Below are 22,021 nucleotides of genomic sequence, written 5' to 3'. Positions count from 1 at the left end.
ACCCTGTCGACGACTCTCCGCCATAGCTCCATCTTCCTTGCAATGGACGTCTGCTGCACCTGTGATCCGAATAGCTGTGGCTCTACCTGGATGATTTCCTCCGCCATGACCCTTAGCTCCTCCTCAGAAAACCCAGGGTGTCTATGAGGTGCCATGATGTGGTGTGTGTGATATGTGTGAGGTGATGTGTGGAATGATGTGTTGGGATGTATGATGTGATGTGCGTGGATGGTGTATGAGTGATGGTGTTCTGTGCCTCTGAGTGAGGGTGTGCTCTTTGCTTGTCTCTCTGTGCTTGGTCTCTTTTTTTTGGTTGTAAGGGGTTGTGAGTAATGTGGGAGTGTGTTTTATAGTAATATGAGTATGTGGGTGTGGTGTGTGTATGTGTGTCAGGTGTGTGTATTTTGAATTGTTCAATGTGGTGTACTTTTGTAAGTGTGTGTGTATTTTGAGCGCGGCGGTGTGTACCGCCAATGGTTTACAGCGGTTGAAAGACCGCAGCGTTGATTCGTGGGTCGTGATACTGTGGGTGTATTCCTGTTGGCGTAATGGTGTGGGTTTTGCTATCACCAGTTTATCACTGACCTTTGGTCTGGCGGATTTGTGTGGGTGTCTGTATTGTGGCGGGATTCTCTGTGTGGGTCATAATACCGGTGGCGGATTACCACCGCGGTCATGGTATCTTGGCGGCCATCGGCATGGCGGTAGGTGGCATTTACCGCCAGGGTTATAATTAGGGCCTTAGTCCTATGTCCTGAAGTTGAAATAAAGTGATATAAAGTGAAGGTTAGGGACACCCTGACCCACTAGACCCCATAGGGAGACCCAAGGGAACGTCCCCTGCAGCCATAAGAAAAAAGAAAGAAAAAAATGTAAATAAAACAACAACAAAAAAGGTAAAAAATGCTGTGATCCCAAGGGATAGAAAAAAAAAAAAAAAGAGTGGTGGGTGCTTCTCATTTATAACGTGCCCCAGGAGCAATCCCCCCGCCCCCCCCAGGGGCTGTATTCATAAAGGGGCTGAGTGTTGCTTGGGCCCCATCCTCAAGCCTTTAAGGGCCTTGGGATGCCCAACCCAGGGCCGTAATCGAAAAAGGGGAGGGGGGGCCCACGGTCCCCCCTCCCCAGCAATTAAATGCTCCAGGGAGCCCATAACAGGGGCCAAAATGTGCATGTTAGGGGCTCCCCAAGCCTGCAGAGGCCCCAGAGAGCTGACTCCTGGGCCAAATTAACTTATACAGGGAAAGGGGCTGTGCAGCCACTGTATCTGAGACTCCAGAAGCCTTAAGGAGCCCAACCCCAGGGCCAAAATTAGTTTATGTGGGGAGGGAGGGCCATGTGATCCTCCCTCCTAGAGACTCAAAAAACCCCAGGGAGCCCGCCCCGGGAGCCAAAAAGATTTAAAATGGGGAGAGAGGCCACGAGGGCCCCCTTTCTGAGCTGATAAAGGCCCAAGAGAGCCCACTCCTAGGGCTGATTACTTTAAGGGAGGGGAGGCACACGCCCCCCCCCTTCCCTCAGCCATTAATGGCCCGGGGACTCCATCCACCCGGGCTTGCTCACAAGCTTTGTCCTGGGGAGCCCACTCCCGGGACATAGCAGTTTCCCTGCCCGCACCCACACGGGCAGCAAAACCTGTGTTAGCTCTCACTCATCTAGAGCATTTTTTAATTTCCCACCAAGCTGGAGCAAACACCAAGTCCGCTCCCAGCAGGTGGGAGCTTTAAAAATGCAGGAACGCACAAGACACAGGTGATAAAAAATTATACTTGTGACAATCGGTCGATTGGTCGAGTTCCTGGGAGCCCACTGGGGGTTCAGCTTGTGTGGACCCCTGGACCAGGATTAACCACGCAGAACAAATCCACCTAGCTCAGGCTTCTTGGGTGCAAGGGTGTGCCTGGATATTCTTGATGCTTAACGGAAGCTGCGGTTGCTGGCTTTACCACCATGTTGATGTTGGTGAAGAAGCAGATGCAAAACTTAAACAAGAGAGTCACTGGTGACACTGGATGCACGTGCTGCGGTGTGTCCTCAGTTTACACTGTCGAGTAAAGATGGTGGTGAGTGGACAGGCCCCAAACAAGCCTTGCCAGTGGTAAAGTGGAGGAGAAGATATCTCCTCTTAAGGAGGTCCTGGGGAAAACAGTGCCCACCTGTATATTGGAGGAGAGCTGGATTACACTTCTCACAACGCATTGGACCACCTGCTTTTGAGCCATCCCTCGGCTGGCCAGATGGCGGCGCTTCTTCAGTTCTGGTAGGTGCTTTATACCAGCAGTATGCAGGGGGACTAGTGCCACTAGTTCAGGGGAGTCTGGTCTTGCCTTTGGCTCAAAAAGAATTCCCTCTTGTTCAGGGGATCGAATTTTGATCCAGGAAGAGTTGCAGTTTAGCAGTTCCAAAAAGGTTGCCACAGGTTCAAGGTATCATGCCTTTTGTTTGTGCAGGTTTCTGTTGTCGATTCAAGTCTCTTTCTGTCCTTTCTTTGCAAGTTGCTGCAGATCTCATGTTCTGGTGCCAGGGGTGACCCTTAAATCGTAGCTTTAGGGGCATTAGGGTGTGGGTGCAAGCAGCCAAAGGGCTGTTACCCCCAGCGGCTAATCCGCCCCTGAGGTGACCACATCCGGTGGGTTGTGGCACCTTCTCTACCCAGAATCCTCTATTTTGCCTCTTTTCAAGATGCCAGAAGTCTTACACAGCAGTAGAGACCAGATTGCCCAACCTAAAGGTTGCCTCTTAACTATTTTTCCCACCTTTCCGGGTGCAAATGTGCTTGGAGCAGGTAGCCTGCTTGCATATCAGAGGTGGTGTGCAGTTTTAATCTTACCCCCTTGTTGTGCCACTTCACTAGCCTTCTTGGGAAGGACGTGTGACCTCCTGCCCGTTTGGGCCATTGTTCCCACTCCTGGGAGTGCTCACACTTCTGCCTGGGCCGGTCAAAATCCTCTCTTGGCGGCAGCAGCTGGTAACCAGAGCACAGAAAAACTATGGCAACTAAGTGGGTAACCTCTAAGGCTGTCACCTGGGTGTATGCCACGTTGTCCTTGCCACAGGATTACTGTCAGGCGTGAAAAGGCATATTGTTTCATACCAAACATGACCCATTGTGGCAGAACTATAATGGAGCTGGCGACCTTGGGTTTGACCAGGTGCCAGCCCATGTTATCATACGGACCACCTTTCACTTAGCCTTTAATGGAAAAGGCTGCTACAGGGACTTATAAGCTTGCACTCACATGTCCACATCTTTGTCTGTGCCAAACATGTGGTGGGCACAGTTGGTCTCAAGCAGTTTACACTGCTCCTGCGCTCTGCAATGGCAGCCCTGCTATTAGTAGTTTACTTGGGTTAGTCAGGGTGGCACAAACTGCTTCGGAACCTGGTGAGCCCTTTAACACCCATGCCCTGGGTGCCACTGGTACCATATACCAGGATAAGGGTGTTAAAGTGCTTGCCAACTGGAGATACCAATTAGCATACACTAATTTAGGGAGAGAGAGCACTGGAATGGGGGCCTGGTTAGTGGGCTCCAGTCACTTTAAAAGTCATAACTATCAGCATCTAGAGCAAAAAGTGCATTCAAAAAGGGCATTTTTCCACAGACTGCCTCCAAGGAAGCCCAAAATATCACTGCAAGACACCTGGCTCTCTTCCAAAGTATCAAATCTATTATAATGTTATAGGGACAGAAAGCACAAACATTTTTATAGCATGGCGGTACGTTGAAGGGTTGGATTAGAAATATTTATTTCATGACTACAAGTCCCATCATTCCTTGCTGCTTGTCACACTGCAACCGTGCTATAAAACTGTGTCGTAGCTCCGGCGATTTGGGGCTATCATCATTAAACTGACTTGCTTCCAGGCAGCTGCTGGAGACAATGACGGAGACCACAAGTCCCATCATTTCCTGTTGCTCGTCACACCGCAACTACGCATTAAAAGCACGCCCTAGCTCTGAAAGTTTGGGGGCTATCATAATTGAAACAGACTTGCTGCCAGAGAGCCACTAGAGATGCTACCGGGGTCCACAAGTCGCATCATTCCCCCACCACGCCACAAAAGTACGCTGCAGCTCGGCTGCACCCAGGCAAAGCCCAGGCCACGAGCGGGTCTGTCCTGAGCCCGTCAGAGCCCTAAGGAGGCTGGGTTTACTGTTCAAAAGAGTACTGTGACTTTTTAATCCCCTTGACTGCTATTTACTGTAAAATGACAATTTCTGCCATACTCTGTCTGAGCTTGAATTACCTAGGAATTACTTATATTAAGTCTTGCTTCTGGGAATACTTAAGGGTTTTTAAAGCCTTGTTTTTATTGTCCATACTGCCCTATATTTTTTGCAGCTTTAAACATGTCCTCCCGGGGTGGTTGTGTTTGCAATTTGTAGTGGTGGCATTCTCAAATATTTGTTTTACCATTGTTTAAGTTTTTCTTTTTTGTTTCACTACTTATCGGGGTTGAGACTTCTGGTACATTTTTCTCTTTTTCTCCGAGATCCTCCGATCGTGTTCAGGGCACCGCGAAACACAGTTAGGCATCTAACCAACCAAACAACTGTACGCTCAATGAGACTGACCTCTTAATAAAAGAGGTTGAAGCCATTATAGGAGTGGACCCTGTGACTCTGTGAGTATGCCTTAGAAACCTACACAAACACTCCCTATTTTTTCCAATAGGAAAACGATTAGGAAATCAACTCACAAGGCCCCTTCTTTACCTGTCGCTGTTAACCGAGCGAGCACAGGAGAGCATTATACCCTTGAGTCCCATGCATAGCACCCCCACACCCCAAATTTATATTTTACACTGTAACAACTGCTTTCTCCCCTTGGTAGAACTTATGGGGGAGCAAGCAACTCGTGAGGTTCATAGTGAGGCCAAATGTACATCAACCCCGCTTGCACCCCTCTTTGTGATGTAGCTAACTACATGTGAGAAAGTAGACTCTTTCTAGCCTTGTTACCCCCACTTTTGGCCTGTTTGTGAGTGTATGTCAGGGTGTTTTCACTGTCTCACTGGGATCCTGCTAGCCAGGGCCCAGTGCTCATAGTGAAAACCCTATGTTTTCAGTATGTTTGTTATGTGTCACTGGGACCCTGCTAGTCAGGACCCCAGTGCTCATAAGTTTGTGGCCTATATGTATGTGTTCCCTGTGTGGTGCCTAACTGTCTCACTGAGGCTCTGCTAATCAGAACCTCAGTGGTTATGCTCTCTCATTTCTTTCAAATTGTCACTAACAGGCTAGTGACCAATTTTACCAATTTACATTGGCTTACTGGAACACCCTTATAATTCCCTAGTATATGGTACTGAGGTACCCAGGGTATTGGGGTTCCAGGAGATCCCTATGGGCTGCAGCATTTCTTTTGCCACCCATAGGGAGCTCTGACAATTCTTACACAGACCTGCCACTGCAGCCTGAGTGAAATAACGTCCACGTTATTTCACAGCCATTTTACACTGCACTTAAGTAACTTATAAGTCACCTATATGTCTAACCTTTACCTGGTAAAGGTTGGGTGCTAAGTTACTTAGTGTGTGGGCACCTTGGCACTAGCCAAGGTGCCCCCACATTGTTCAGGGCCAATTCCCCGGACTTTGTTAGTGCGGGGACACCATTACACGTGTGCACTACATATAGGTCACTACCTATATGTAGCTTCACAATGGTAACTCCGAATATGGCCATGTAATATGTCTATGATCATGGAATTGCCCCTTTTTCCCTTCCTGGCATAGTTGGCACAATCCCATGATCCCAGTGGTCTGTAGCAAAGACCCTGGTACTGCCAAACTGCCTTTCCCGGGGTTTCACTGCAGCTGCTGCCAACCCCTCAGACAGGCATCTGCCCTCCTGGGGTCCAGCCAGGCCTGGCCCAGGATGGCAGAACAAAGGACTTCCTCTGAGAGAGGGTGTTACACCCTCTCCCTTTGGAAAATGGTGTGAAGGCAGGGGAGGAGTAGCCTCCCCCAGCCTCTGGAAATGCTTTCATGGGCACATTTGGTGCCCATTTCTGCATAAGCCAGTCTACACCGGTTCAGGGACCCCTTAGCCCTGCTCTGGCGCGAAACTGGACAAAGGAAAGGGGAGTGACCACTCCCCTGACCTGTACCTCCCCTGGGAGGTGCCCAGAGCTCCTCCAGTGTGCTCCAGACCTCTGCCATCTTGGAAACAGAGGTGCTGCTGGCACACTGGACTGCTCTGAGTGGCCAGTGCCATCAGGTGACGTCAGAGACTCCTCCTGATAGGCTCCTTCAGGTGTTGCTAGCCTATCCTCTCTCCTAGGTAGCCAAACCCTCTTTTCTGGCTATTTAGGGTCTCTGTCTCTTGGGATTCCTTAGATAACGAATGCAAGAGCTCATCCGAGTTCCTCTGCATCTCTCTCTTCACCTTCTGCCAAGGAATCGACTGCTGACCGCGCTGGAAGCCTGCAAAACTGCAACATAGTAGCAAAGACGACTACTGCAACTCTGTAACGCTGATCCTGCCGCCTTCTCGACTGTTTTCCTGGTGGTGCATGCTGTGGGGGTAGTCTGCCTCCTCTCTGCACTAGAAGCTCAGAAGAAATCTCCTGTGGGTCGACGGAATCGTCCCCCTGCAACCGCAGGCACCAAAGAACTGCATCACCGGTACCTTGGGTCTCCTCTCAGCACGACGAGCGAGGTCCCTTGAATCCAGCAACTCTGTCCAAGTGACTCCCACAGTCCAGTGACTCTTCAGTCCAAGTTTGGTGGAGGTAAGTCCTTACCTCCCCACGCCAGACTGCATTGTTGGAAACCGTGACTTTTGCAGCTACTCCGGCCTCCGTGCACTTCCGGCGGAAATCCTTTGTGCACAGTCCAGCCTGGGTCCACGGCACTCTAACCTGCATTGCACGACCTCCTAAGTTGTTCTCCGGCGACGTGGGTCTCCTTTGTGCGACTTCGGGTGAGCACCGTTTCACGCATCCTCGTAGTGCCTGTTTCTGGCACTTCTCCGGGTGCTACCTGCTGCTGAGAGGGCTCCTTGTCTTGCTCGACGTCCCCTCTGTCTCCTGATGCAATTTGCGACATCCTGGTCCCTCCTGGGCCACAGCAGCGTCCAAAAACCCTTACCGCACGATTTGCAGCTAGCAAGGCTTGTTGGCGGTCTTTCGGCGGGAAAACACTTCTGCACGACTCTCCACGGCGTGAGGGATCCGTCCTCCAAAGGGGAAGTCTCTAGCCCTTGTCGTTCTTGCAGAAACCTACGCTTCTACTGTCCAGTAGCAGCTCCTTTGCACCCACAGCTGGCATTTCCTGGGCATCTGCCCATCTCTGACTTGCTTGTGACTTTTGGACTTGGTCCCCTTGTTCCACAGGTACCCTCGACTGGAAATCCATCGTTGTTGCATTGTTGGTTTGTGTCTTTCCTGCAGAATTCCCCTATCACGACTTCTATGTCCTTTGGGGAACTTTAGTGCACTTTGCACTCACTTTTCAGGGTCTTGGGGTGGGCTATTTTCCTAACCCTCACTATTTTCTAATAGTCCCAGCGACCCTCTACAAAGTCACATAGGTTTGGGGTCCATTCGTGGTTCGCATTCCACTTTTGGAGTATATGGTTTGTGTTGCCCCTATCCCTATGTGTCTCCATTGCATCCTATTGTAACTATACATTGTTTGCACTGTTTTCTAATACTATTACTGCATATTTTGGTATTGTGTACATATATCTTGTGTATATTTGCTATCCTCATACTGAGGGTACTCACTGAGATACTTTTGGCATATTGTCATAAAAATAAAGTACCTTTATTTTTAGTATATCTGTGTATTGTGTTTTCTTATGATATTGTGCATATGACACTAAGTGGTACTGTAGGAGCTTCACTCGTCTCCTAGTTCAGCCTAAGCTGCTCTGCTAAGCTACCATTATCTATCAGCCTATGCTGCTAGACACCCTATACACTAATAAGGGATAACTTGGCCTGGTGCAAGGTGCAAGTACCCCTAGGTACTCACTACAAGCCAGTCCAGCCTCCTACACTACACATCACAAATTAGTGAGTTGATGGTAGGAGTGTGGGAACTAAAGCACAATAAGACATTTAAACTTCCACGATGAATCAACTGCTAACTGAGAAGGACACTAACATTATCAGAGCTCACAAAGCATGATGCAACCAGGAAGCTCGGCCTCCAGAACAGCTACCGAGCTTAATTTCAGGACACGCCTCAAAGGCTATCTAACAACACCTATGCGAGGCGAGACAAGGCTTTTACTGGGTGGCCACTGAGACCCGAGCCCACCAGAGAACCTAGGTCAAACAGACACCCATGTTACTGGTCAAAAACCAAAGCAGCATGTGATTGTGTAAGAGCAGAGGTCCCAGCTGGTAGTTATCACAACAGACTACTGTCCAATAATAGCCCCCTCTACTTAACACTAACAGTAGGCATTCCCCCCTTGCTAGATCGTTCATGATCAATGACCCAATACTTCCTTCTCACCCACGATATGAACGGGAGAACTCTTTAAAAAATAAAGCTATCCATTGGATAAAACATGCTATTCACTTATTTGTGATGACATTCTCCGTACCAAGAGACATCCATCAAGTAGACAGAACGGTGACAGTATTGAACTAACTTTTGGAGACAAGACGATAGCCGACGGTTTAGAGGCTCTTGACATCACGTCCTGTCCCCCGGCTAACTCAGTTATTCAGTTTAAATACCAGTGGGCAGGCGACAGGTCGACCAGTACTGTCCATAACACACCACAACCTGCAATTGGTTCTTTTCCCCTGAGTGAAGTAGAGGACAAGAACTCCTTCACTGATATCTAGTTCAAGTACAATGAAACTCAACTGTAGCCCACTGGAGGAATGTCAAATGGATCAACCACTCTGTTGTTTTGAACCTCCTGATAATACTGTCCCCAGGGTGAATGTTAGCTTAGATAATGTCATATTGCAATGCCTTGTTAAGTTAGCTACCAACACGGTCTTATCCACCGAATTGGCCCTGGCTCAGACATGGCCATCTAACAAGGCCACAATAGACCCTAAATCACCACTGCTAACCCTGGTATCATGGATTGTGGATAGACTTAGCTCGAAAATAGCCTTACCTGATTTGAATGAGTTCATTGACAAACACAAGATCTGTTTGCTCCAGGAAACAGGGTGTATCAATCCAATTTTTAAAGCAGGGTATTCAAACTTCTGTGCCCCAGTGAAATCAAGCCCATTCAGGAGACCTTCCAGACAGCTAACAATCTGGTTCAGAGCCTCCCTAAATTGTAAAATTTGTCAACTAGACATAGATTGCCCGGATATTTAGGCGTTCAAATAGAGAATGGTAAGAAACACAGGGTAGAAATCTTTAACATCTATGCTACAGGGGACAAGTGAGGTATGGTGTTGAAAACCTTACAATGTCTTGAGGACTACCTGGAAATGAACCAGTGCCAATCTCACCTTATCCTTGAAGAGGACTTTAATACCACCTCAGAGCCCCTGGATACAGACAATGTACAATTGGCCTCTGTCCCACTATTGGCCTTAACTCCCATCAAAAGGTTGCCCCAGGCTGCCTTGCAGGTGAAGACTATATTCCTAGAATTAGGAGTGACGCCGGACAAAATCGGATGCAAGGGGGACCTTTACGTTTAACAGACCCACACATATGAGTTGCATCGACTATATCTTGGTTGACCTGAGACTTTGGCTCTAAGTCGACAAAATGGTTGTTATGGAAAGAACAGAAAGAGACCATAACGCTTTGTGCCTTAGTATGTTTGTGCTCTGTGGCAGGTATCCAATTGATTTGTTTCCCACCATCCCTTACTAGAGATATTGAACTATCTACTGACACGTGGCAACTTCAATGGGGGTCAAGTAGCTGCTCAGTCCAACATTTTGCCCGCCATCAGTTCTGACTTCCAAGTAGCTGTAGGAAAGGTACCTGTCTCGATGGAGAAGCGGATCTAATAGCACCAAGTGAGTTACATAAAAACTTTTTTGAATATATTGTGTCATACTTAACAGTTCCTGTGTCTCATATTTATAAGAACAATCATAATTTTAGTACCTGGTTTAATAAGGAATGTAGACACTCTAGAACGCTTTTGGCCTCGGCAATCAGATCAAAGGATAATGTTCAATTTCGTTCCACTAGGAAGGCTTATAAATCGATCTTACTGAAACCCAAAAGAGGCTCGGATGAACAGAGATAGTGGGAACTACAAACAGCATGGTCTCCTAACACCACCCCTAAATTTTGGTCTTTGGTCACCTGGGGTGGTACAGGTTCTGGGCCCCAACCTATTAACTTTATATCTCCGTTTGATTGGTTAGAGCACGTTAAGAACTTGGACTTAGACATTCCAGTCCCTGCTGATGGGTTGCCCCTAGTAATTGACTCACCTACCAACGTTGCTCCAATTTTGAGCTATGTGAAATGACTGCTTCAATGGATGCCATTGCAAGTGTCAGGGCCCCTGGGCCCGATGGCATACTAGCGGACATATTCATCCATGATAAAGAAAATTGGTCAACATACATACTAGCCTTTTCCAATGCCATTGTAAAGGGAGCTCCCCATCCCGGATTCTTCTAAAGGTGCTAAAGTGATACCAATCTATAAAAAGGGGGTGATAGAAATCTGAAAGTAAACTACAGACCAATTAGCTTAATAGAGTGTGTAAAAAAAAAAAAGGTATTTTACTGTCTGGTACTGTCCAAACGTCAGGACGGGATCAATGAAAATGATATACAAACACCATTGCAAGGTGGGTTCTGGGTGAGGAGGAGGGAGAACAGCACTATTCAGGTCTTTCATTTTTTAACTTTTCTACTGCAAGACAGGAAGACAGTGCTCATCGGCAGAAGCAGCTTGTATGCTGTCTTTGTCTGTCTCAATTCTGCTTTTGACCTGGTCCCTTGATCAAAAGTCTGGCATGTACTTCAAGACATGGGAATCCCTCTTGACATGTTATCAGTACTCATTTGACTGCACGATGGCAATTATGCCAGAATTCGATTTGAGTGTACAGAGGCCACTTACCGATCAGATCCTACTTAGTAAAGGAGTCCGACAGGGCTGCAATTTAGCTCCCACATTATTTTCTCTATAGCTAAACGACACAGTGCAACTTATTTCACAGTATCCCAGAGCTCCCTCCCTTGCCAAACTGAAAACCCCTATTCTCCTCTTAGAGGATGATATGCTATTGATCTCCAAAACCCCTAGCGTGCTTCAACTATTGCTGAACCACTTTGGTGAGTTTTGCTGCTCTCGCGCTTTGGAGATCAATGCAGCAAAAAACAAATATATGACATTCAACTAGCACAAATCTTATAAAGGGAAGGTAGCACTAGGGGGAACGACTCTAGAAAAGCTGACTATTTAGGTATAAAGCAGTCTTCTGCGATGACTTGGAAGCCCCATGTCGACAAAATGACTGTAAAGTATAGACAAATTGTAGGTCTCATTCTCAAAGAGCATTGTGCTTCTTTTAGCAGACCAATAGCGCCTGCCCTAAAGATCAATGAAGCAAAAGCTGTTGGGTCCGCCTTTTATGGAGAGGAACTAAGGGGGCTTCTCTAATATTAACGAGTTGATGAAATCGAGAACAAATTTCTAAGGAATCCAGCTCACTTTCCATTTAGCACCCCACTTCATCCACTTACACTAGAGATGGACAGGAAAGTGATGAGAGCAAAGCTAGGTTGCGGCCATTATTGTTTTAGAGGAGAATATGGTCCACCCCAGAACTTGCCCATTATACCTTGCAGGACATAATCAAAGAGGATAGATTTAACAAAATCACTTGTCTCAGAAATATTAAAAAGCTGCTGATTTCCTTGAGCATGATCAAGATTTGGGTGACCCAGCACCAAGACCCCATTCCTGCCAAAGAGTTGTTAAAAAAAAATGGATATGGACAATGCTGAATGACCTTCAAACAGCTGTGAAAGCTACATTGACAAGGTAATGTTTTTGACTTTAGGTGTACCAGTGCCTATGAGCAGTTCTGGTACATCATTGCTGTCCCGTTGGATTGGAAACTCTACTTCCAATTTAGGATTGGCTCTTTACCCCTACAAAAATGTAAACTTGTAAATGGGCGGTCTCTGAATAAATATCATGTCCAGCCTTCGATGCTGCAAACAAAGCTGTATCCCACGTTCCCTTTGCTGGCCGGGCCTATGCTAAGCCCATCTGTAGACAAGAGTAGATAGACACGCAGCCACTGCACAGGCCTCAGTCTCAAGATCCGATCCTCTCCCCTTGTATGCTGGCTCGGTTGGCAAATTTGGGTCCGATGTGGCTAAAGTAGAAGAAAGGTATTACTGTCACACTAAGACGTGAGGGCAGCCTTGCAGGGGCTCTTTGCTTGCACATTGCACTTTATGGTGTAACAGCTTGCATAAGTTGTTGTTGTACCATAAGTTTCTCCCTCTGATCTTTTTAGCTTCTCGACTGAACTGTCCCTTGCAACGGGCTTTTTGCTGCCTGTGCACTATGTTTATCATTTTGAAAACATGTTATTGTATTAATTCATTATCATGACACCCTCTCTATGTGTTTACTTGCTAGGAAATTATACATTTATGAATAAATGATTATGCTTATGATAGCTTTTTAATGTTGTTTCTTTTTTTAACATGTATTTTTATCTAATCTTATTGTATGCTTTTATGGCACTAGCTGCGGAAATAAAGCTATATAAAACATTACAAATTTAGGAAATTAAATCATACATTAGGAAACAAAGGAATACAATAGCTTGTTCAACAGCAGCACAGCTCTGCTAAGGGACCTTGTACTTGTAACAGAAACACAACCTTCCCGCCAGAGAGAGTAACAAATTATTATCCATTTTTATTTGGACAGACCATGACAGAGGCTGTCTTTTTGTTGGTTTCCTGAAATAAATAAACAGCCATACACATCAAATGTGAGTACACCTAAAAAAAACATGCATTTTGTGCAGCATTTCATGAATGGTTGTCAATGTGGCTTGGTGTGCCCTAGTTATGCTAGCTGAAAACATGCCTAATTAATCATTATTTTCCAACAATGGCCATAGCTGACAATAACTAATTATCACCTTACTTAAGCTTGTTCATCACACTGGACGCTCTCACTTATCAATGCTGAAATAAAAGTCTTTGCAAAGATCCTTGCAAACCACCTCTTACTACTGCTACCCCCTCTTCTTCACTCAGATCAATATGGCTTCATGCCTCGTCGCAGTACACGCCACTGCATTCGTTGAGTGCACAATGCCTTGGAACACCGCCAGCGCTTTGGGGGCACCAATGCATTCATGCTTTTGGACTTTGGAAAGGCATTTGATTCCCTGGACGAGGGATTTCTTTTTCGGTTCTCTCCCATATGGGATTTAGACCATGGTTCCTGTCCTTTGTCAAAGTGGTCTATGTTTTCCCCCAGGCACAGATGAGTCAATGGTATTTAATCTCCCCTCCCTCCCAATACACAGGCACCAGACAGGAATGTTCTCTTTCTCCACTATTATTCACCCTGGCGATTGAGCCCTTGGCAGTCTGGGTTCGCTGCAATGCACAAATCTGGGGCTGAACTGCCCAGAAGACCGCATTGCATTATATGCAGACAACGTACTACTCTTCCAATGCCAACCACATATTACCAGGCCACGGCGCCTACAGATGCTTCGGCTGTATGGCGAGGCATTGGGGCTGATGGTCAACTGGAACAAGTTGCTTCTTGGCCCTGTGTAGGGAGACTGCGACGTCACTGATTGGTAAGATCATCTGATACGTAGACCGATCCCTGGTCATAGCTTTGAAGCCCGAATCAAGCTGGAGAATCAGGTGGTCATTCCGACCCTGGTGGTCGAAGACTGCCACATTACGAGTGTGGCTGTTTGGCCTGTGACAAACCGCCACTTTCCCGTGCATACCCCCAGGGCGGTCGGACTGGTGGGCCAGAGATAAGCATCTCCGACCCTGCGGTCCACCCAATACCGCCAACGGTATCACAAGTCCCCTTTCCGCTAGTGATTTCATGGCAGTGCTTCGAAATCCCTGGTGGAAAGGCTACCGGCAACAGGAATTTGCATTCCTGTCGCTGGTAGATGACTTCCCCAACCCCCCCCCCCCAATCTACCGAAGAGCCCCCTACCCTTTACAACATTCCCACCCTCCACCTTCCTGAACACCCCACACAAGCCCCCTTACCCCGCTCGCAGTAGCGACCCCCACCCCCCGCATACACGTATTATCCCCCACCCCGATCCTCGTACTACACCCCGCATACACGCACTCACCCACAGACACACACACCCTGACACACTCACAACACCCTTACACTCAAGCGTATACGCACGCAACACCCCCTTCAATCCGTACACACACAACATACACATACAACCCCCCCACTCACATACACACTCACTACATTCACCCCATAGACACGCATACACACTCCATCCCCCCACCCCGCCTTTCCTCAATATACATACACACACAGCCCCCACCCTTATCTACATGCATGCACACACGCACCCTGATCCAGCATTCATATTATCCTACACACGCATCACCACATTTACACACATACGCATGCACATACACTCCCCTACCCTCCTCCCATTCATGACAGGCATACACACACTCACAGATCCATTTACACACCCCTCCCCTTGCAGAGCACACTTGCCTCGTCGGACGAGGTGCTCCTCCCTACGGGGACGGGACCCGGCGCTCCCACCGCCGGCAGCGCCGTACCATCAGGACACCGATAGGCCATATTACAGGTCATAATACGGCTGGCGGAGTCCTTGGGCGGGGCTGGCAGTGGACCTGCCTCTGCACCTCCGACCGCCAGCATGACTACTGGAGGATTTCCACCCAAATTGTGGTAGAAATCCTTCAGTACTCAGAAGACCACCAGCACTGGCGGTGTTCTGGAGCCCACTGCATCGGCGGTCTGAGGAAAAGGCCACCCAAGTCAGAATGACAGCCTAAATCTTAGGCCGTTGCTACACCGGACAGGTTAGGACTTGGTAAGATGGTCTGCTCCCCGTACACTGTTTTGGGCCAGGTCATACTTTTCTGAATGATTTCCCTCCTGCAGCTGGCATACGGCCTGCAGAACTTTCTCGATCAGACTTGGAGAATAGCCTTTCGTCACTGTGTCCGATCATTCTATGACTGTGGGGTGGGACTTTCAGACATTTGTCTGTATTGCTGGGCCTTGCAGCTCTGAACAATTAATGACTGAATAGCTGGTGATTCTGTTGACCTTATGGACAAACTGCATAACCTGCATTTGTTATATGGCAACCAAATCTCTCATTTTCTGCCGGAGGATACTAGGGCTACTATCCTGTGTTGGCGGCGGGAACTTGGATGGGTTGGCTGGGACCAACAGCTTACACAGAGGGCCCCTTTCTGACAGGGTATCTGGATGCCACAAGTGTCCAGTCTGGATAGGTTTAATAAATGGGATTTCATAGGCATTTCCCTCATTGGGGAAATCTGTCCGGGCTTGCAGACCAACTTTCTGGGCTCTCCACGCCTAAGCTCAAATCCACCAAGCCCAGTTTTACAGATATCTTCAACTCCATTATGCATTGGCTGTATACCTGATTCAACTGCAGGATCTTACAGAACACAGCCCTCTCAAGGCTCAGGTCCTATCGATACTGCTGGTTTGAGAAGCATCTTGCGGATATACCGATCAATGTTCCTGAACCCTCAAGAATCCTTTGGTGCCCTTGGGACTGGGTGGAGGGGTTGGGTGGGCAAACTGAATGACAGTGAATGGAGAGATGCCAAGATGGCTCCATGAGAACTAATCATTCCCTCTCGTCTATTCAATTAAAATATTTACATGTTTCATACTTCACCGCCCACTGTACTTATAAAGAATTGGTGCACTCCCCAAACGTATTTGCCATAGGTGCATGAGGACTGATGAAGACTTCTTTCACACGGTGTGGTCCTGCCCAGATATAGCAAAATATCGGACCTCTATTTTTGCTACATTCGCGGTTGTTCTGGAAAGGCCCAATGATTGAGCTCCCGGTGTTGCCCTGTTGGCCATCTTGGATGATGTTGGAGGATCCTTCAGAGGAGGTATCCTGGTAACCACATTGGCATTGTGGTAGCCAAGCGTGACATAGCTCACCACTGGAAGTCCTCCTCCCCATCGACTACTGCAGAGTGGTGCTCTATGAAGGATTGGTGCACAAAATTGGAGGGGCCCATCTACGGAGACCGTGCACTGAAAAATTTGAGGGAGGTGGTGGGCTTATTACAACCTGCCTGATATCTGAGATGTTAAGGCCCACTGTTTCCTCTTTCTCAACAGAACATATATATGGAAAATGTCACTTACCCAGTGTACATCTGTTCGTGGCATGTTCCGCTGCAGAGTCACATGCTATGCATACGTCTGCCATTTAGTGTTGGGCTTGGAGTGTTACAAGTTATTTTTCTTCGAAGAAGTTTCACAGGATCGAGTGACTCCTCTTCGGCTCCATTGCGCATGGGCATCAACTTCATGTTAGATTGTTTTCTCGCAGAGGGTAAGGTAGGAGTGATAGAGTATAAAGAAAAGAGATGTCCATGCTAATGGGATATATACATATGTACAAGTGTTTGTTTAACTTAAACAGCTACAGGCCTCCGGGGAGGTGGGAGGGTACGTGTGAATCTGCAGAGCAACATGCCACAAACAGATGTGCACTGGGTAAGTGACATTTTCCGTATGATGGCATGTGTAGCTGCAGATACACATGCTATGCATAGACTAGAAAGCAGTTATTCCTCCCATAAAAGCGGTGGTTAGCCTGTAGGAGTTGAAGTTGTTTGAAATAATGTTTAGTACAGCTTGACCTACTGTGGCTTGCTGCGCTGCTAAAACATCTACACAATAATGTTTAGTAAATGTATGTGGTGTTGACCAAGTAGCTGCTTTACATATTTCAGCCATTGGTATATGTCCTAAGAAGGCCATTGTAGCACCTTTCTTCCTTGTGGAATGTGCTTTAGGAGCAACTAAGAGTTGTCTTTTAGCTTTAAGGTAACATGTTTGGATGCATTTTACTATCCATCTTGCTAAACCTTGTTTTGAAATGGGGTTACCAGTATGAGGTTTTTCAAAAGCTACAAATAGCTGTTTAGTTTTCCTGAATGGTTTTGTTCTATCTATGTAGTACATTAGAGCTCTTTTAATGTCTAATGTATGTAGAGATCTTTCTGCCACAGAATCTGACTGTAGGAAGAAGACTGGTAGTTCCACTGATTGATATGAAAAGGTGATACTACTTTAGGAAGAAATTTATGGTTAGTTTTTAGTACGACTTTGTTTGTGTACTTGTATGAACAGTTCTTCAATAGTGAAAGCTTGGATTTCACTAACTCTTCGCAATGATGTAATTGTGACTAGGAAGGCAACCTTCCATGTTAAGAATTGCATTTGACATGAGTGCATAGGTTCAAATGGTGGGCCCATAAGTCGCGTAAGCACTATGTTTAAATTCCACAAAGGTGTTCTGGGTAGAATGATGCGTTTTAAGCCTTCCATGAAGGTTTTGACAGCAGGTACTCTAAATAAAGAGCTGTGCTGTATATTTTGCAAATATGCGGAAATTGCAGTGAGAATTATTTTTATGGAAGAGAATGCTAAATTTGATTTTTGTAAATAGCATACAATATCTTGTATTGATGCTGAAAGAGGGGCAATTTGTTTAGATTGACAGTAATATACAAATCTTTTCCATTTTTTAGCATAGCACTGTCTGTTAGTGGGTTTTCTTGCTTGTTTAATTACTTCCATACATTCAGTTGGTAGTTGTAAGTACCCAAATTCTATGACGTCAGGAGCCAAATCGCTAGACTGAATGTGTTGGGATGTGGGTGCCTGATCTGCCCTTTGTTTTGTGTCAAATGATCTGGTCTGCATGGGAGTTTGGAGTGTGGTACTACAGATAGAGCTAGTAATGTGTACCACGGCTGACGTGCCCACGTCGGCACTATGAGTATCAGATTGAGCGAGTTTTGATGCAATTTGTTGACTAGAAATGGAATGAGTGGGAGAGGGGGAAAAGCGTAAGCAAATATCCCTGACCAATTGATCCATTGAGCATTGCCCTTGGATAGGAGATGTGGGTATCTGGATGCAAAGTTTGGCATTTTGCGTTTTCGCTGGTGGCGAACAGATCTATGTCTGGTGTTCCCCATTGTTGAAAGTATTTTTGAAGTACTTGAGGGTGAATCTCCCACTCGTGTGTCTGTTGATGATTTCTGCTGAGAACATCCGCTAATTGGTATCAATTCTAGGCAATAGCCATTGCAGATAATTTGTAATACCCAGTTGTCTGTGGTAATGTTTAGCCAATTGTTGTGGAACGTTTGCAGTCGTCCTGTAGTGTAGCCATTTTTAATGTAGCTTTCTGCGCGTTTGCTTAAAGTATTAGGCCTCTGTGCACTCTGCCCTAGATGCATTTTATTTAGCCTCGCACTGTTATTTTATAATAACCAGTTTCACGTCTTGTTTTATTTTCTTCTATCACACTGTTTAGCTTACTTCAGCACTGAAGTTCTCAAACAATACATTCTTGCTCGCTCTGTGCTTCAGTCAAGGATACAGTCTGGTACATTGCAGATAGACGTGGTAGAAGTTTAGTCTTTAGGGTTCGTAGAAAGTACACATTCTTACGTAGGGACGTTTCTTAGAACATCGGCATGTTAGTTATAAAAACACTTCCTAGTCCTGGTACACGTAAGAGGGAGATTCCGACCAGGAACCCAAAACTAGATGCTGACTGCCCTGTTGCAGATGCTGATCCCGATCACAGGCCTTGCTCGATATGAGGGTTGATGTCCTCCCGGGGGAACCTGAAAGGCAGGCTTAGATCTTAACATGCTGTGCTCAAAATAGAACTTAGAGAGAACGTAATCTAGTTGCACTATCATAGCCTTATTCTTATGTTTCAATCTCCTCGTTACTATTTCAATCCTACTGTGTTGTATGGTTCCGGTTATTGCGGCTCACGCCTTGTTATCTAAGATGCAGTCGTTTTATCAAACCAATCTTTAAAACTTAAACTGCCTTTGTCATTTATATATGAGACCACACTGTGTATGAGAGAACTGGTTGGGACCTGAGTGACCACGACTTCCCTGGGAAGCACTAAGATGTCATGCGCTCGGCTGCCCAATTGTCTCTTCCCTTTGGGAGAGATAAGGCACTGCTAGTTAGCCGGAGCTCAACCCGAATTTGGGGTGACAAGGGTCCTTCACCGTGGGTTAGACTTAGTCCCCCACACTGTGAACGATCTTGCCGCCCAAAAATCCAGTAGTCTCATTAGGATAATGAGAGCCTACGCGACAGTCCCCCCAAAGGGGTGATGTGGATTGGAAAGGAATGGCACAAGTCAATGTTTACTTTGTTGTGAGGCTTGTTTTGGTGTTTGATATTTTTCCCTGCTTCTGGGGTACTGGCCTCTATAAGTGTTTTTGAAACCACCTCGTTGGTATTGAGGTTGGTAGGTCGGCTTTGGCTGTGATGTGGATGCCTCTGCAGTTTGGGCTCTAAATCCACCTCTAAACTGGGGTTTACAAAAGGATCTCCTCTATTGTGTGGTGTATAGTGCACCCATAGCTTTTGCGGTGTCTGAATCCTTCCGCATTTTCTCTATAGCAATGTCGACCTCTGGGCCGAAAAGCTGTTTTTGGTTGAATGGCATATGCAACACTGCTTATTGGATTTCATGTTTGAATACTGAGGACCTAAGCCATGCATGTCTCCTTATGGTTACAGCAGTGTTGATGGGTCTGGCCGCTGTATCTGCAGAGTCTAGGGCGGACCTTATTTGATTGTTAGTGATGGCTTGCCCTTCCTCCACTATCTGCTGTGCCCTCTTTTGCTGTTTTTTGGGGAGATGCTGGATTATATCTTTCATCTTGACCCAGTGCGCCCTGCCATATCTAGCCAACAATGCCTGTGAATTGGCTATTCTCCATTGATTGACTGCCTGAGATGCTACCTTCTTCCCTGCAGCATCAAACTTCCTACTCTCTTTGTCTGGTGGCGGTGCATCACCTGAAGACTGCGAGTTTGCCCTCTTCCTGGCAGCACTTACCACTACTGAGTCTGGAAGTAGTTGTTGGGTAACATAGACAGGATCGGAAGGAGGTGGCTTATATTTCTTCTCCACCCTAGGAGTAATTATTCTTGCTTTTATAGGCTCGCAAAATATTTGGACAGCATGTTTTAGCATGCCGGGGAGCATAGGAAGCAACTGATATGTTCCATGCATGGAGGAGAGTGTATTAAATAAGAAATCATCCTCTAATGGCTCAGTATCCATGGTGACATTATGATATGTTGCCGCCCTAGCTATTACTTGAGTGTAGCCTGTACTATCCTCTGGTGGTCAAGGCATAGAGGGATAGCAATCTGGGTTATTGTCTGGAATGGGGTCTGGATCATGAAGATCCCATGGATCCACATTGTCCTACTGCGAATCAAATGAGTGCGATGGTGACTGCATAGGTGTTGGACTGATAAGAGGAGATTCACAAGGAGTATATTGGCACACAAAGTAGATTTGATTTGTTCAATGCCAGGGACTACTGTGGCAATGTGTGCTTTTTGAGACCAAAAATATTTTTGCTTTTTGACAGTGTTTGTTATAATAGTGAGGACCTGGCAGCTCCCACAACAATAAAGTTTTACAAAACCCATATCAAAATAAGACATGCACTGACAAAACCAAAAGGCTGATGACCAAGGTCGAACCTCCTGGCTTTGTCAATGCTTGTTTATTTTAATCTTTCCCATAATCTGGTTAAAACTCATTACACTGGTTTTCTTTTCATTATGGATATATTTTTTGAAATACTAACATGCATCAATACATTTTACAGAATGATACTTCAAAGAAACGGTACCAAACGTTTCACAGTGAACATATTTATTTTGAAAGCAAATAATCCTCAATATGGTTTTTAAGCTCCTCCAAATATCTGCATCTAAATAGAGAGCATTTTAGGAGCATTAGACATAGCCTCATATTGTTAAACTCCACAAACTTGTGTACACACTTTTATACTGGAACTACTATCAGTAGTACAGTCCGAGCTTACAGCATTTCCTTAGCTCACTTTACCCTAATATTAAAGGCTTTGCATTAAGGAACCATAAATACAAGTTCAAACAGCATTAGGACTTAAATGTTATCTTTACTGTAGACAATGCCCTTTCCTGATCCATAATGTGCTATTGTAAAATGGCAGACAAAGGGTTTGTGCTGCAGGGGGTTGGTCTTACTTGTCTCAAGGACAAAATAAACAGGAAAAATGTGTGACCCTTGACCCCAAACAATAAGTCCTGGACATCGACCTATAGGAATTACACACCCCGTCTATAAAAGCTCATTTTAAAGAAACATGTTGTGTACCCTACACCTAAAAATGGGGTAAGCAGAGTGCTGCAGCACAATTTATTAGTAAAACCTTATCCTATCCTTTAACCAAATTCCATTAGTGTGGGTTTCCACGCAAGTCCTTCAGACTCAGTACCCAATCAGAGGGCTAACTGCGTTTTGGGGGTCTCGTCAGGACTGGGACCTGAGCATGTGTACGAAAAAAAATAATGGGGCATATAGGTTTCAATAAAAGTCTAAGTAAAACGTTCCTTTAGAATTTTTAATTGCGTTTTGAGAAAACCTTTCTAATTTGATAGGCTCCATCTTCACTTTTCGAGTTTTCTAGAAAGTGAAAAGAGGCTGTTTTGCTGTATGGACTTATTGTTACATTCAAACATCCCATTGTAACTTTGACCGTTTATCACCATCTGGCTGCTCTGGACACATGGTCATTTTGTACAACGCAGTCTTTTGATTGAGATTTCTACTTTCTATCTGCACTTATAATAAATATCTACACATCATCTTCCAAGAACGAACTTTCTACTTATTCTTGAACATTATCAAGATCAGGATTCATGCTATTGGTGTGCCCTGGCCACTCTTCTTTCAATATAATGGGGG

The sequence above is a fragment of the Pleurodeles waltl genome, chromosome 6 (genome assembly GCF_031143425.1).
Source record: "Pleurodeles waltl isolate 20211129_DDA chromosome 6, aPleWal1.hap1.20221129, whole genome shotgun sequence".
NCBI classification, from domain to species: Eukaryota; Metazoa; Chordata; class Amphibia; order Caudata; family Salamandridae; genus Pleurodeles; species Pleurodeles waltl.
Note: the sequence above shows the minus strand (reverse complement) of the source record.